The following is a 17,077-nucleotide window of genomic DNA, read 5'->3' on the forward strand; positions in this document are numbered from 1 at the left end:
TTTGTTATTTAGTTTTTATTTCATAATCATAAACTTAACTCTGCAATCCAGCTAGGCATGGGAGAGAACAAGGAAAACATGGAACCCAAAGGGAACTGCAGCGAGAGCACAAAGATTCTAGGATACTGCGAGCAAATGGGGTGGAGGGGTGCTCTCCTGAGCTACAGAAGGAATGGTCTGGTGGTTAAGATAAAACACAAGTCAAACTTATTCGAGTTGTCCACAGTCAGCAATGGTGATCTTCTTGCTGGTCTTGCCATTCCTGGACCCAAAGCGCTCCATGGCCTCCACAATATTCATGCCTTCTTTCACTTTGCCAAAGACCACATGCTTGCCATCCAACCACTCAGTCTTGGCAGTGCAGATGAAAAACTGGGAACCATTTGTGTTGGGTCCAGCATTTGCCATGGACAAGATGCCAGGACCTGTATGCTTTAGGATGAAGTTCTCATCTTCAAATTTCTCCCCATAGATGGACTTGCCACCAGTGCCATTATGGCGTGTGAAGTCACCACCCTGACACATAAACCCTGGAATAATTCTGTGAAAGCAGGAACCCTTATAACCAAATCCTTTCTCTCCAGTGGTCAGAGCACGAAAATTTTCTGCTGTCTTTGGAATCTTGTCTGCAAACAGCTTGAAGGAGATGCGGCCCAAGGGCTCGCCGTTGACGGCAATGTCGAAGAACACGGTAGGGTTGACCATGGCTAGTACTACAAGAATTTCCTCGGCGGCAGCGTCTGCAAAGCCGGGATATATATTTTCATATATGGTTAAAAACTTTGAAAAATCTTTAATGGATACCTGAAATACCTGTGTGTGTCTGCACCATAACTTGTTTAACATTTTCACATTATTGAGTAATTAGACTATTTCTAGTATTCTACTATGATACTGTAATAAACATCTCTGTGCATAAATCTTTGTTTCCACTTTGAATTATTTTCTTAGGACCCTAGTCTGGCCAATATGGTCAAACCCTGTCTCTACTAAAAATACAAAAATTAGCCGGGTGTGGTGGCATGTGCCTGTAGTCCCAGCTACTCGGGAGGCTGAGGCAGAAGAACTGCTTGAACCCAGGAGGCGGAGGTTGCAGTGAGCCAAGATCGTGCCACTGCACTCTAGCCTGGGTGACAGAGTGAGATTTCCATCTCAAAACAACAAACAAACAAACAAACAAACAAACAAACAAGATCCCTAAAAGTGAAGTGTATAGGGTATGAAAATTTTTGGGAGATGTGTTACATATGTCACATTGCTTTCTGAACACCTGGGTTCTAATTTATACTCCTACTAGCTGAGAAAGACAGTACAGTTTCTAGTATACGTATTATTTAATTATTGAATGAAAAGAATGATAACTATTTGTTTCATTGAGCCCTTCCTGGCATTGTTATTATTAAAATCAGTCTAAACGAGGCTGGGCACAGTGGCTTATGCCTATAATCCCAGTGCTTTGAGAAGCTGAGCTGAGAGGTTTGCTTGAGGTCAGGAGTTCAAGACCAGCCTGGGCAACATAGAGAGACCCCCCATTTCTACAAAAGAATAAAAAATTTAGCTGGGTGTGGTTGTGTGCACCTGTCATCTAGCTACTCAGGGGGCTGAGGTGGAGGGATCCCTTGAGCCCAGGGGTGAATTTTGATCACACCACTGCACTCCAGCTTGGATGACAGAGCAAGACTTTGTCTCTAAAATATAAAAAATAAAAATAGAATTATAAAAGCCAATTGAAATTAGACAAAAACAACATTGACGTCAATAAAGGCAAAATCTCATTAATCGATGCACAGCGAATTGTTTTAGCTGTTTAATTTGCATTTCTTTGGAGGCTGGTTAGTTGGGCAATTTTTCTTGTTTATTAGCTCTTGGTTATTTCTCTTCTGTGAAATATCAGCAATTTTTCTGGGTCTGGAAACTTATGGAAGGAATTGTTTCTATGCTGACACTTGGGACTACCTGGAGGGAGGCTAACATTTGTAAGGGGAGGACCCTGTACTTGGGAGACTGGCTCAGGTTCCCAGTAGAATCTTCTATTAGCTGTGACCAAAGAAAGTCTCTAAAATGGGCTCAACTACAAATGGATATCTGAGAATCTCCAAACTCCATTGGAATATCCAGTGATACTTAACAAACCTTTGGGAAGTAGTGTTACTACTTGCCAGGCATTTTCTAACTGACCCATTGGTGTTCTGTACTGACCCACTAACTTCCTCCAACTACCTTGGAGGTAGATACTATTGTATCATCCCTATATTTCAGGTGAGAAGAATAAAGAGTAGAGTGCCTAAAACAGTATGGCCAAAATCTCATCACTAGTGAGCTGCACATTTGAACTTTGAACCCAACCATCTGCACGTGGAACCCAATTTCTTCACTACTCAACTACATTGGCTTACCATGCATGTTAGAAGCACTATCCAGACAGCATGGGTGACCCTATTCTAAGCTTCACACTCACTGTTCCTTCTTCCTACTTTGTACTACACTAAATAATTATCTGTCCAGCCCTTTCTTAAATGTCTCTTTTCCTGCTGGAATTTAAGCTCCCTGAAGGTAGACAATTTTTCAATCTTGCTCCAGTGCTCTCCCCAGCATCTATCTTGTGCCTTGCGAACAGTGTATGAACACGATTTGCTGAGTGGATGAATAAGTGCTCTTAAGATTAGTGTCATCTTTTCAGTGGGTATTGGCTGGGGGCCAGGTCCATATTTGTGCTTGGTCGGATAATGGGATTTGAGTGGGGAGGCGGGTGTGTGAACAACCAACTGGATGGGCTATAGGTGATGAATGAGTGTGCAGAACTTTCTTTCCCAGGGAGTGAAGGCCCTGTGCTGGTCCTCCCACAGTCTGTCCACCCTCCTCCTCCTTGTCACAAAGGGCAAAGCCTTGATGTTATCTTGCCGAATCTGTGAGCATGGATTGACTTTTCAATAACCTGGAGGAGAATGGACCCTGATAGCTTGGTTTAATCATGAAACTTACAATATCAATACATCTTAGGAAGTATCTTAGCCCACCCTGGGTGAGGAAGCACGTATGAGGAAATTAAGCAACTTGGTCAAGGCTAAGGCTGGTTTATGACAGGATGAGCTTCCTGCTATCTTATTCCCTAGCCAGTTATCTTTCATCTGCTACACATGGATTTCACCACTGAGCTAAGAAATCTTGAGTCAATTTTTGTGTCTTGTTCTAGTTCAAGCTCAAGCAACTTAACATATTCAAAGCACAAAGGCATAGCACCAAGGAGTGTATGTGAGGGACCAAATCCTCTGTTTCAGGCTTTCCTGATAAGGTGACTCTCTGAATGTAGTTCCTTTAGAGCAGCACTGTGTAATAGAGATATAATGAGAGACATATACGTTATTTCAAATTTTTAAAAAAGTGAGAAGAAACAGGTGAAATTAATTTGAACAATATCTCTTATTTAACCAAAATTATCTAAAATGCTATCATTTCAACATACAATAACATAAAAATCATTCAAAAGATAGTAGAAAAGACAACATATGCCAACACATGCATTACAACATGAATTATGTGACGCAGTGGTGATGCAATCCCTGGATCATTCTCAGACCTGGGGACTTTAGAGAGAGAGCACTGGTTCTTGGGTGCTGTTTGATAGAATTAAAGATCTGTTTATTAGTTGGTCCTTATGTGACAGGTGTCTTGCCCTGTATCTGCAGGGAATGAATGTCCTACAGAGACACAGAAAAGAATATGAACGAACAGGCCTTGTTGAGCTCCCCCTATTTATTACCATTACATCATACTCCTTTTTGTCCAATCATATTTCTCCACAACCATCCAGTTCTTTCATCAGACTTAACATAAACATCCACAATTTTCCCTGGGTCTTTGGGTCTTCATTTCTGAAGACTCATGTAAAACCTTGTTAAATTGTTACACATTTCTTTTTTTAATGTGTCTTTTATTATAGGGATGTCAGCCACGACCCTTGTGGGAGTAAGAAAAAAATAGTAAGGAAAGGAAATCGACTCTTTTATAGGGCTTTACAAAGTTTGTAAAGGATGCTTTTATTTCAAAGGAGGAAGCATTAGTCAGGTCATACCTGAACTGTCTTTCCTATTATCAACTGCTGTCATCTGGTGGCAAATTTGAGGAATAGCAGAAATCTTCTGCATTGAACAGTAATGTTCTCTTGATATTTGGCAAAATGGATTCTGACTGTGTTTGCCTCTAGCATATGATCAAATTAAGATTCATATGATTAAGTTTCTTGAAATAACTAGGATTTATAATAAACTAATGTCTTAGGTCATCTTTCTTCAGGTAATAATAACAATAACCAATATTTGTTGAAACTGTACTAAAGACCAGGATCTGTTTTAAGTGCTTCACATAGATTATCTTATTTAGTATTTATGAAACTTCTATGAAGTGGATATCGTTATTATCTTCTTTTTATACCATTGAGGCATTGACAGGTTGAGTAACTCACACAGATCACATCACTGAAAAATGGTAGAGTCAGAATTGTAACTCCAAGAGATCTGGTTCCTGTGCCTGTGCTCTTAATCACTGCTTTACAATGAACAGCTAAGCTAAGATGGCCAAGAAGGAGAATAAACTAGAAGTTGGAGACTTGGTTTTGAGGTTTAGCTCTAATGCTACATAGTTAATAATACTTTCTTGTTTCAAGAGAGACTTACATTAGTCTGACCTTGGTCATATTCCCCTTCTCTGGGTCTCATTTTCTCTTATATAAAATCATGGGATTGGACAGGATCATTGTTCTTCAAGCCTGGCCTTATGATGAGCTAGAGGTTCAACATACATGAGAGAGGAATGAGAAGGAAGTAGGTGTTTGGCTGGTGGGGTTGAGAATCCTATCAATACCACCTCCTTCACTTCTTTTGCGTGACAGTCTTCTAACTAAGGTTTTGTTTCTACAAATGTTGTAACGGCTAAAAGAGAATCTAGAAACAATAGGACCAAACTCTTTGCAGGACTCTCAGAAACACCTGGTGGAGAGAACATGCTTAAGCAACAATAGGTGGGGAGAGTCACTAAGATAGTGTTCCACTGATATTCAGGAGAGAAGCAGTAGAAATTCCATTTTATTTAAATGCCTCCAGCCTTACAGTTTGAAATACTGTTGTTTCTGTGGCATATTCATAATACGCATTTATAATTTGCTTATAATATTACAAAGACCTTTGTCTATGGAGAGTACCTAAAAGGAAAGTGTATTAATCCATTTTCACACTGCTATAAATAATTACCTGAGACTGAGTAATATATAAACAAAAGAGGTTTAATTGACTCATAGTTCCTCAAGGCTGGGGAGACCTCAGGAAACTCACAGTCACAGCAGAAGGGTAAGGGGGAAGTAAGGCATGTCTTACATAGCAGCAGGAGAGAGAGAGTGAAGGGGGAAGTGCCACACTTTTAAACCATCAGCTCTCGTGAGAACTCACTATCACAAGAACAGCATAGGGGAAACTGCCCCCATAATCCAAATGCCTCCCACCAGATCCCTCTCTCAACATGCAGGAATTACAATTCAAGATCAGATTTGGGTGGGGACACAGAGCCAAACCATATCATTCTGCCCCAGCTCCTCCCAAATCTCATGTCTTTCTCACATTTCAAAATCAATCTTGTCTTTCCAGTAGTTGCCCAAAATCTTAAGTAATTCCAGCATTAACCCAGAAGTCCAAGTCCAAAGTCTCATTAAAACAAGGGAAGTCCCTTCCACCTATGAGCCTGTAAAATCAAAAGCAAGTTAGTTACTTCCAAAGTGTTATAAAAAGGGGGTACAGGCATTGGCTAAATGCTCCCATCCCAAATGGGAAAAATTAATCAAAACAAAAGGGTTACAGGCCCCATGCAAGTCCAAAAGCCATCAGGGCAGTCATTAAATCTTAAAGCTCCAAAATAATCTTTGACTCCATGTCTCACATCCAGGTCACACTGATCCAAGGGGTGGGCTCCCAAGGCCTTGGGCAGTTTCACCCCTATGGCTCTGCAGGGTACAGCTCCCGTGGCTGCTTTCAGAGGTTGGCATTGAGTGTCTGCAGTTTTTCCCAGTGCATGGTGCAACTGTCAGTGGATCTACCATTCTGGCATCTAGAGGACAGTTACCCTCTTCTCACAGCTCCACTCAACAGCACCCCAGTGGGGACTCTGTGTGGGGGACCCAACCCCACCTTTCCCCTCTTCATTGCCCTAGTAGAGGCTCTCCATGAGGGCTTTGCCCCTGCAGCAGACTTCTGCCTGGACATCCAGGCATTTCCATATATCATCTGAAATCTGGGTGGAGGTTCCCAAACCTCAACTCTTGGCTTATGTGTAACTGCGGGCCCAACACAACATGGGCCCCAAGGCTTGGGGATTGCTGCTCAAGCTTTACTTTTGCTCTTTTTAGCCAGGGCTAAGGCCAGATTAGCTGAGATTCAGGGTGCCATGTCCCAAGGCTGCACAGAGCAGCAGGGCCCTAGGCCTGGCCCACAAAACCATTTTTCCTCCTAGGTCTCTGGGCCTGTGATGGAAGGGGCTGCAGTGAAGATATCTGAAATGCTCTGGAGACATTTTCCCCATTATCTTGACTACTAACATTTGACTCCTCATTACTTAGGCAAATGTCTGCTGTCAGCTTGAATTTCTCCCCAGAAAATGGGTTTTTCTTTCCTACCACATGGTCAAGCTGCAAATTTTCCAAACTTTTATACCCCGCTTCCCTTTTAAACATAAGTTCCAATTTCAGATTATCTCTTTGTAAATGCACATGACTATATACTTTCAGAAAAAGCCAGGTTACCTCTTGAATGCATTGTTACTTAGAAATTTCTTCCACCAGATATCCTAAATCATCTCTCTCAAGTTCAAAGTTTCACAGATCTCTAGGGTAGGGGCAAAATGCCACCAGCCTCTTTGCTAAACCATAGCAAGAGTGACCATTAGTCCAGTTCCCAATAAGTTTCTCGTCTCCATCTGAAACCACCTCAGCTTGAACTTCACTGTCAATATCACTATCAGCATTTAGCTCACAATCATTCAACAAGTCTCTAGGAAGTTCCAGACTTTCCCTCATCTGCCTACCTTCTTCTGACCCCTCCAAACTGTTTCAATCTCTGCCCATTAGCCAGTTCCAAAGTCACTTCCACATTTTCAGGTATCTTTGTAGCAATGCCCCACTTCTCCCAGTAGCAATTTTCTGTATCAGTCTGTTTCATACTGCTATAAAGAACTATCTGAGACTGGGTAATGTATAAAGAAAAGAGGTTTAATTGGCTCACAGCTCCACATGGCTGGTGAGGCCTCAGGAAACTTACAATCCTGCTGGAAGGTGAAGGGGAAGCAAGGCACATCTTACGTGGTGGCAGGAGACAGAGACAGTGAGGGGGGAAGTGCCACACTTTTAAATAATCATATCTTATGAGAACTCACTCACTATCATGAGAACAGCATGGGGGAACAGCCCTCATGATCCAATCACCTCTCACCAGGTCCTTCCCTCAATACATGGAGATTACAATTTGAGATGAGATTTGTCTGGGGACACAGAGCCAAACCATCTCTGAAGGCTTTTTGTTTTATATTTGAAATAGGATGCATATTTAAAGGCAAAACATTTGCTTTATGATCTTTTAAAGCTTTTATTTTATGGGGGCAGTGTAGAGTGATGGTTAATTCAACAGAAGAAGTAAAGAAACAAAACAAATGGTTCAGTATTAGTCTTAATGTTCCAGTCGTATTTTTGCCTATCAAAATGCATTAATAATTATAGATATATTTACATTTCATTTTATAATACTTCACTTATGCCATACTTTTGATAATTACTGGGCATATAGTCTTTGAAATTTGTCCTGGGTAGTAGGTTTTATCTCAAATGTTGAAATTTGTACCCATTCCTACCACAGTACATAGTGCATAGTAGATGTCCTGTAACTATTGAAGGAATATTATTGTCCTTGAGTGAGGAAACATTCTTTATGGAAACTATTTAATTTCATTCTTTGGCTTTTGAGCCTTTGAGCCTGATGAATATTTATTTGCTTATAGAGTTAATTATTTTCATTTACTGTTTTCCCCATTTTATAAATATAGAATTTGAGGCTAGGAAAATTACTTTGTTTCAAAGTATAAGTCAGACAGAGAGAATCAGAACCTAAGTTTCTTGATGACTCTGTGTTAGATTTCCAAAATCAATTTCCCAAAAGCTAATTTGTAATTGATCAATACACTACATTCATATATTTGTAACTATTCAGCTTTGGTGACCTATTTTCATTATGGTTTCATAACAGCATTTTAAGGGATGTTAACTTTGCTCTTGCCTAGTGTCTGCTGCTGCAGTTGGATATTGAAGGATGGAGGGAGGTAGATGCCAAGGAGGGCAGATGGGTGGTAGTGGGCTTATTCATAGACAAAAGACAACTATATAAGAAAACTTCATTTTTAAGAGTACATTCAAAGTTCTTCATGAATATATTATTTTACCCTCTTTTGTAATACAAGGTTGGGCTACTAATTCTCAATTTATTAAACATTAACATTGGTTGGGTCAAGGCCTCTTTTTCTTTCCTCCTCCCTTTCCCTCTTTCATCTCATTCCCTTATCCTCTTCTCATCTTCAGCCACCTCATCCCAAGCAAGAATTAAAATGAGTTTAATATGTATGCTTTTGCTTGTATGCCTTTTTGCAAAACACATATTGTTTTGTGCACATGTGTTTTTTAAACTTACCCAAATGGTATTGTTATAAGGGCCATCCAAGTTGCTCCATGAACACCTTGACCATTGTTTCTGACCCCATGGTGTGTATGCTGTGCATTTCAGCCAGCCCCTCTTTCAGGGATGGATTTCAGGTTGCTGCCAACTCCCCCTCTGCTTCTACTACAAACAAATACCCTTGTACATGCCATTTACAGACTTGATAGGAACTTATTTAAGCTATATACATGGAGTGGAAATTCTGAGTCACAAAGTCTGGTCAGATCTACTCTAGGGGGATGTGTCAGAGCTCTCTTCAGTCTTTCTTCCCTCCAGAAGTATGTGATGGTTCTTAGAGCCAGCTCTTGATGTTATGCAAATCTACTAGTCAAGTTATATCTCACTGTTGTTTTCATCAGCATTTCTCTGATTATAACTAACTTTGAACATCTCTTTTTAGTCTTGTTAGCTTTTTGGATTTCTTCATTTTATTGTTGAATGGTGGAATTTACTTGTGTATTATAAATATTAGTTGTTTAGACTTACAGTACCTGTTTTATACTTTGAAAAGGTCTCTGAATCAATGGTCTATTTGTTGGTGTTTGCATGGGTGTTCCTTATTGAACAGAAATTCATAATTTTGATATAATCAAACTCATCCATATTTTTTTTTCATGGTTGGAGATTTTTAAAAGTGCTTCTCCACTAGGCATCAAGGGTGGCCTTTTACATTTTCTTCTATTAACTTTAAAGCTTTACTTTTCACATTTAACTCTACTCCACCTGGAGTTTACCTTTGATTGTGATGTTAGATGGAAATCTGGTTTCATTGCTTTCCATAAAATGAGCCAATTTTCTCTAGACTATCTTCATAATACTGCGTTTTATTCTGCATTGATTTATGGGACTATTAAAAAATCTTATATTAAGTTTTTCTATGTGTATGGAACTGTCCCTAATCTCGCTAGTATTTTTCATTAGTTTATTGTTCTGTTTTGTATTAATACTGCACTAAACTATGGTTTTATTATCTATTAGGGCAAGATACCTATCTTATTTTATAGGTTGGCTTAACTAGCTGTTGACATTAATTCTTTCATTAATTTCTGACTAAATGTAATTGGTCTGTTAAAAAAAGTAACTCAAATATAATTTCATTTGGGATTACATTAAATGTACAGGTTAATGGGAAGAATTGTCTGCTATATGATATCAAACATCCAGTCCAAAGAATGCCTCTCCATGTATTCAGATCATTCTTTGTGTCCCTTATTGGGTTTAAAAGTTTTTTTCGAGGAGAACTTCTCAATCAAAATACTGCATAGTTTTGGTACAACTCCAAATGGTATCTAATTTTCAAAACATATTTTGCAGTTGGTTATTGCTGATATTAAAGAAATGTTCTTGCTTTTTTTAAATGCATGATCTTGTATCCATCCACTCTGCTGAATTCTCTTTTTAATTTTTTAATTTTCCAATAGATTGTCTATTGATTCTGTTGGTATTTATTTGTGGGATAATCATACCATCACAAACAATGATAGTTTTATCTCTTCCTTTCCAATGTTTAAACCTCTTTTCTCCTTTTCTCCCCTACCCAGTATTGTTTGAGACTTCTAATTCCATGTTTGAAATAGTAGTGTGTGTTGGGGGGTGGGTGTGTGATTTGGGGGGGATTCTTTTTTTAATATTTGTATTTTTATTTATTTATTTACTTATTTATTTATTTATTTTGAGATGGAGTCTCGCTCTGTCGCCCAGGCTGGAGTGCAGTGGCGTGATCTCAGCTCACTTCAAGCTCCGCCTCCCGGGTTCACGCCATTCTCCTGCCTCAGCCTCCCAAGTAACTGGGACTACAGGCGCCCGCCACCACGCCCAGCTAATTTTTTGTATTTTAGTAGAGATGGGGTTTCACCGTGTTAGCCAAGATGGTCTCAATCTCCTGACCTCATGATCCGCCCACCTAGGCCTCACAAAGTGCTGGGATTACAGGTGTGAGCCACCGCGCCCGGCCGGAGAAGGAGGGGGATTCTTTACCTTGTTCTTGATCTTAAAGAAAATGCATCAAAGTTTCTCTATGAAGTGTTGTTTGCTGCTAATTTTTGGTGTATAACTTTTACCAATTTGAAATATCAGCTTAATTTGTTAAGAGTTGTTTTAAAAGTTATAAATAGTTGATGAAATTTTTCAGATGCCTTTTCTGCACCTATTGAAATAATTAGATGATTTTGCTCTTTTAATCGATTAGTGTGGTAGATTACATTAACAGATTTTAAAAATGAACTATCTGTCGTATTTCTTGAGGGAGGAAGTCTTCTTGATCATGATATATTATTATTGTTTTATTACTCTTTGGATTTGATTGGCAAGTATTCTACCCAGGATGATCACATTCATACTCAAAACTAAAAATGAGAGAAAAATCTTGTTTGTATAGTTTGTAAATGGTTTCAGAATGAAGATTACAGTAGTCTCATAAAATGGATTGGGTAGCATTTTCTCTGTTTCTATTTTCTGGGCAATCTTTAAAGTGAGTATTAACTCTGTTTTGGTAGCATTCATCTGTAGAGGCTTCTTGGTTCTAGATTACCATTTATTTTCATTTAACATTCTTGTTTTATTATTATATTTATCACAAATACATTTATAAGAAAAACATATTAATAAGAAGAATATGGTCCTTGGAAATTTTTATGATCATTTGGCATGCTGGCTACTAGTGAATTGTCCTGTTTCGGCCGGGCGCGGTGGCTCAAGCCTGTAATCCCAGCACTTTGGGAGGCCGAGACGGGCGGATCATGAGGTCAGGAGATCGAGACCATCCTGGCTAATATGGTGAAACCCCGTCTCTACTAAAAAATACAAAAAACTAGCCGGGCGACGAGGCGGGCGCCTGTAGTCCCAGCTACTCGGGAGGCTGAGGCAGGAGAATGGCGTGAACCCGGGAGGCGCTTGCAGTGAGCTGAGAGCCGGCCACTGCACTCCAGCCTGGGCGGCAGAGCAAGACTCTGTTTCAAAAAAAAAAAAAAAAAAAAAAAAAAAAAAAAGAATTGTCCTGTTTCTTTTCTTGGCCATCCATTGAGGCATTTTTGGGGGTACATTTAGCGCCATTTTGTAATTTTTTAAAACGTAAAAACAACTCTAAGAAGTAGTCCTCTTTGATAAACCTTTGAAGTAAATAATTTCACTGATGACCACACATGTTTTAGTAGCAATGATGTGTTAGTATATGAGGTGAATGGTGAGATTTGTCACTTGGATTCCAGTGAGGGAACTGACCCATGACACAAAAGCTCAAACTCTGATGAGCCCTTACTCTTTGAAGAAGTGTCTTTCAGCATGTATCTGTCTAACAACCAAATATAGATGGTTCAGTAAACAATAACATGAAGACTGAAATGCTAAGCTCCTTAGTTGGCTGAATGTTTTTGTATTTCCTCCTTGACTCGGCTGCCATTCTGGAAGCTCATGGCTAGGTAGAATGCCTAACAGCACTGACCATCTTTTCCCAAGTTCTAGGTTCTTCTCTCATGTACCTATTTCAGACCATACTCTGCCTCTGTGTTGTTAAGTGCTCTAAAATCTTTGAGACTATCTAAATCTCAAGTACCTGATTGAAGCATTTGATTTTGCCAGCTCATCATCTTCAACATGCAGACAAAGACAGCCATCAGCTAGGTTGTTTTCAGGATTAAATGAGATTGTGAATGAAATGAGAATGCTTAAAGCTGAAAGGCAGGTGCAGGGTAGCCTGCTGGGATTCACTCACTTCCTAAATGACTCACTTCTACACGACAGCCTCAGAGGGAGCAAAGATTTCTGTTTCAGTTAAATTATAAATGAGTACATCATGGGCTTTTGGAGTCACTGATGAAGAGTCAAAACTGTAATATCAAGTGTCTACAGTCTGTGTTCTTTAGGGGAAGTAGGAGTGGCATAAATGATGACCAACACATACTGGGTGAGTTCCGTGGAAATAAGGTGCTCTACGCAGGCCCCAGCTCGTAGTCATGTCAGCTCTCACTCCCGGATGCTCTTGGCTTTTTCCTGGTCTGGTTTTATTTACCTCCCCCTACTCCCCACCTAAAGCTGATGCAGAGGGAAGGTTTGTTGGCTCAGTTCCTCCACTATTGTAGCAGTTTGAAGCTTGGCAGCTCTGGCTGGAAGGACTCAGCGACATTCTTGCAAATGACTGGGCTAGGTGGTGTCCCTGGGACTGAGGGAACCAAGGCTTCCTCCTGGGAGTGATGCTCAGAGATTCGGCCCAGTCTGATGATACTGTGACTCGTTATGATGTACACAATGAAGGCAGGGCCTACCACGGAGACCCAGCGAGATGGAGGCAGTGAGGGGCACAAAGAGAAGTGAGAGAGGAAAATAAGATAACAAAGAGACATACCTGGAACTAGTAACACACAGAGAACAGAGAATTTTTTTAGTGTTTACACTCTCCATTGGGTTTTTGTTTTCTAAATGTTTGCTTCTTGATAATTCTTCAAGCCAATTCCCCTTGGGACTCTTTTGGAGTCCTTTTTCTTCATTGAAAAGCATTCTGTGGATTAAATAAAAAGATGCTACTTGCCAACATGCAACTAGTGTTTTGGAAAATATACAGTTCAGGAATGCAGTATTTGCTTTCGGTATTTTAATAAAATCTTTTTTCCGCCATACTCTCCTCCATCCTTCTTTCTCCACTCTTTTGCACCCCCTCTCATACCCTCCTGCCCCAGCACACCCACTCCTTGCACACGTATGTGTGGTGATGAATAAAACACATTGATGAGCTTCAGTACAGAGTGCCGAGAAGTGCTATTTGCCACTTGGAAATGCCAGGAGCCAGAGGAATGTCTGTAATATAAGAAGCTTATTTTTAAAAGGATTCCCTTTCTCTTTCCTTCTCTGGACTTTCTTTCTTTACCCTACGTGTGTGTGTGTGTGTGTGTGTTTGAGGGCAGGGTGAGTGCTGTCCACTGCCACAGGCAGGGAAGAGAGCTTTTCTTCATTGTAAATGAAACTGCTTTATTCTTGTGGGTGCCCCTTGCTGCTGTGGGACATTCCAGTTTGGATGAGTCAAGCAGAAGAGTGGGTCACTCTGGCCAACAAAAGGGATATTTTACTGAGTGTCCTTCGTTAGGGAGGTTGAAGCCCAGGAAAAGCTAGTTAACAGGTGGTTGCTTTATTGGGGTGGCATTTTTTCAGTTCTCCAAGGTGCCCACAGTTGCTGGTTCTGGAAGAGGATGTGGAATGACGGGGGCTGGGGGAAGTGGCAAGAGGAGACAGAGGCCATGAGGGCTGTCACATATGTGAAACAGCTGAGCCAAGCAGGGTCAAGCGGTTCCAAGGGCATTGCTGTGAGCTTAGGGCACTGGGTGGAATCTCTCTGACCAGTGGTTCTTCTCCACAAAGCCCACAAAGGCAGGAAACATGCACATTACTTAGAGGATGCCACTGGTCAGAATTTGATTGCCCTCTAAGGGCTGTCAAACACCACTGAAACCTGTTCCTTCAGGCACTTCCTGAGTACCTGAGGTTTTGTGTGTGATGATTGAAGGGATATTTTTAAAAGCCATTGTGATGTTGCTGCTGGTCTATTTCAATGAGAACTGAAAAAGGAGGCATGGCGACTTTAGCTTTATTATAAAAAGCGAGCTCAGGTAATCTGCCCACATTACCTTCACTGCATGCCTCCTCCGCAACCAACACCAGAGAGGCAGGTAAAAATTTGAGATTGGAGGAAGTCTGGGGATGGAGTGGGATCTGTGGTGCATTGAGGTTCAGAGAGAGGTAATGTGGCCATTTATGTAACTTGATAATAAGGAAAAGTTGAAAAGTTAGTGGTTTGTTCTTAAAAAGACATGAAGTGGGTATAAATGTCCAAATCACTGGGGTCAAAACAGCTGTGTCAAAATGGTCACAATAAAATTTTAGATACTCGGGCTAATGTGAGCAAAGAGAGAAGTAAAGAAATTTTAAACAGCAGCGTTAAAGATACATGAAGTTTTTTATTTCCTCATGTAGATTTTTTTCCCCCTCTTTGAATTACGAGAAAACAGAAATGATTCTGTCTTTTGGACTAACTGGAAGAAAAGCCTGTTGTGATGGTTAACGTGTTAACGTGACTGGGCTACAGAGTGCACCGAAGTTTGATCAAGTGTTATTCTGGGTGTTTCTGAGAGGGATGAGATGAATGTTTAAATTGGTGGACTGAGTAATGCAGATTGCCCTCATAATGTGGGTGGGCCTCATCCAGTAAGCTGAAGGCCCAAATAGATAAAAAATGTTGACCCTCCCCTAAGTAAGAGAGAATTTGTCCTCCTTGACTAATGTTGGGCTGGAATTACATTATTAGATCTCCTGGGTCTTCAGCTTTCTGCAGATTTTGGGACTTGTCAGTTTCCATAGTCACATGAGCCAATTCCCTGCAATACATCTGTTTCTGTTTTGCTCTCTCTCCATATGTGTGTGTGTGTGTGTGTGTGTGTGTATACACATATATGTGAATATGTACTTATATATTTATATATATTGGTTCTGTTTCTATCTATGGAAAAATTTAAGTTTTTTGTGAAGAAACTATTAGATTGGTGCAAAAGTAATTGTAACTGCAACAACGCAATTACTTTTGCACCAACCTAATACCTGGGTGTGGTCTGATGAGTCAAGCTGTGGAATGTCAGGAAGTTTGGATATGAGTACTTCAGCTTCTGTATCTTAGAAGTGTGGTTCATAAGTGTAATTCCTATTTATAATACTTTTTTCTATTAAGAGAACAATAATTCCTGATATTTCAGTTGAAAACTCTAAGTACTTGAGACCCACTTATTGGCCTTCTATGAAGAAAGAACTGAAAATTATTTTGGGGTGGATGAAAATGCAGCTATTCTTAGTTTCCCCAGAGAAAAATTCAAGAGGAAATGGGTTTACATAGCAGTAGGGGGGATTTATGTGGGGCGTAAAGGAGCGTGTTCAGAACAAGGTTCTGTCAAGGATGTGCACAGATCATGTTTCCTTGGCATAGAGGATGGTCAGAGCAGGGACCACTGGGGTCTTGGATGACATAGTGTCTATGGTGACCCCACTGACCCTTCCCCCAGCTCTCCCTGTCTGTAGGGATTTAGGGGGACACTGAAAGGTGATTCAGTGAATGGTGAGTTAGGGTAAAACTCAGCCTTGTTTTTGAAAGAGACATCAGGCGAAGGAATGGCCAGATGTACAGCAAGGATGGTAAGATCTGATTCACAGCAGGCTGCCAAACTTCATCTCCCATAGTGACCCATGTTCTCTCCTTACATATTTTTATTGTTTTAAATTTGGATAGCACTGAGAGCTGGAAATTGGGGGTAGGGCGGGGACTACTATTTTATATTATAAGCTTTAAAATTTAAACCTTGTACATGTATAGCTTTGGGAAAATAAAAAAGCATAAAATAAAAAAAATCTCTGTGACTTACTTTTTGTTACAAGTAATACATGCTAGTTGGGCAAAATTTAGAAAATTCAGAGAGGCTTTCCTCCAAAAATCCATTGTCTAGGAATATTTACTATTGGAACTTTGGTCTAGATTCTTCCATACTTTTCTTAACATATACATGCATGTATTTTCTTAAAACAAAATGGATCATGTTAGTTTGCTTTTGTGAGTTAACAATATGTCTTTAGAATAAACTGCAGAGTGTCAAAGGGTATGTATTTGATGCTATATGAGTTAGGGCACTTTTGTTTGCAAATGATGTAATTTCAGTGTTAAGTGCCATAGGTAAAAAGTGATACAGAATATAGGAACTGGGCCTTGGGAACAACCACGTCCAGGACTGAAATACCTCCGGGGCTCTGTATCTGTTCTCTTTTTGGTTTCTTTTTATGTAATTGGTTCGTTCTTCTCTCTTACCGAGCACTATCGAGAAATACTGGGAATAGTTTAGAAGCTTCACATCTTTTTATTTTAGCTTTCCAAGGAAATACAGCTTTAATTTTTACAGACCAATAATCCAAACTCCCATGAAAGCGCTCACTCGGATGCCTTAAGTTAGAGAAAAGTGCATGGTTGTAAGGGTTCTTGTGGAAACATGGTGAATGGAGGGAGGGAGAGGTAATTTTTAGAACAGCCAAGGGGGCTGGGCGCGGTGGCTCACGCCTGTAATCCCATCACTTTGGGAGGGCGAGGCAGGTGGATCACGAGGTCAAGAGATTGAGACCATCCTGTCCAACATGGTGAAACCCCGTCTGTACTAAAAATACAAAAATTAGCTGGGCATGGTGGTGGGCGCCTGTAGTCCCACCTACTTGGGAGGCCAAGGCAGGAGAATGACTTGAACCCTGGAGGCGGAGGTTGCAGTGAACTGAGATTGCACCACTGCACTCCAGCCTGGTTACAGAGCAAGACTCCATCTCAAAAA

At 40.4% G+C, this 17,077-nt stretch overlaps 1 pseudogene across 1 annotated transcript; it reads right to left on the bottom strand.

Annotated features, from left to right (window-relative positions):
* On the bottom strand, positions 1-735 carry LOC108513763 (peptidyl-prolyl cis-trans isomerase A pseudogene; annotated as a pseudogene). The gene has a single exon (XR_001881016.1). The product of XR_001881016.1 is annotated as a peptidyl-prolyl cis-trans isomerase A pseudogene (transcript).
* Between the last annotated feature and the right edge of the window lie 16,342 nt (positions 736-17,077).

This window comes from Rhinopithecus bieti, unplaced genomic scaffold (assembly GCF_001698545.2).
Source record: "Rhinopithecus bieti isolate Rb0 unplaced genomic scaffold, ASM169854v2 scaffold_31531, whole genome shotgun sequence".
NCBI lineage: Eukaryota > Metazoa > Chordata > Mammalia > Primates > Cercopithecidae > Rhinopithecus > Rhinopithecus bieti.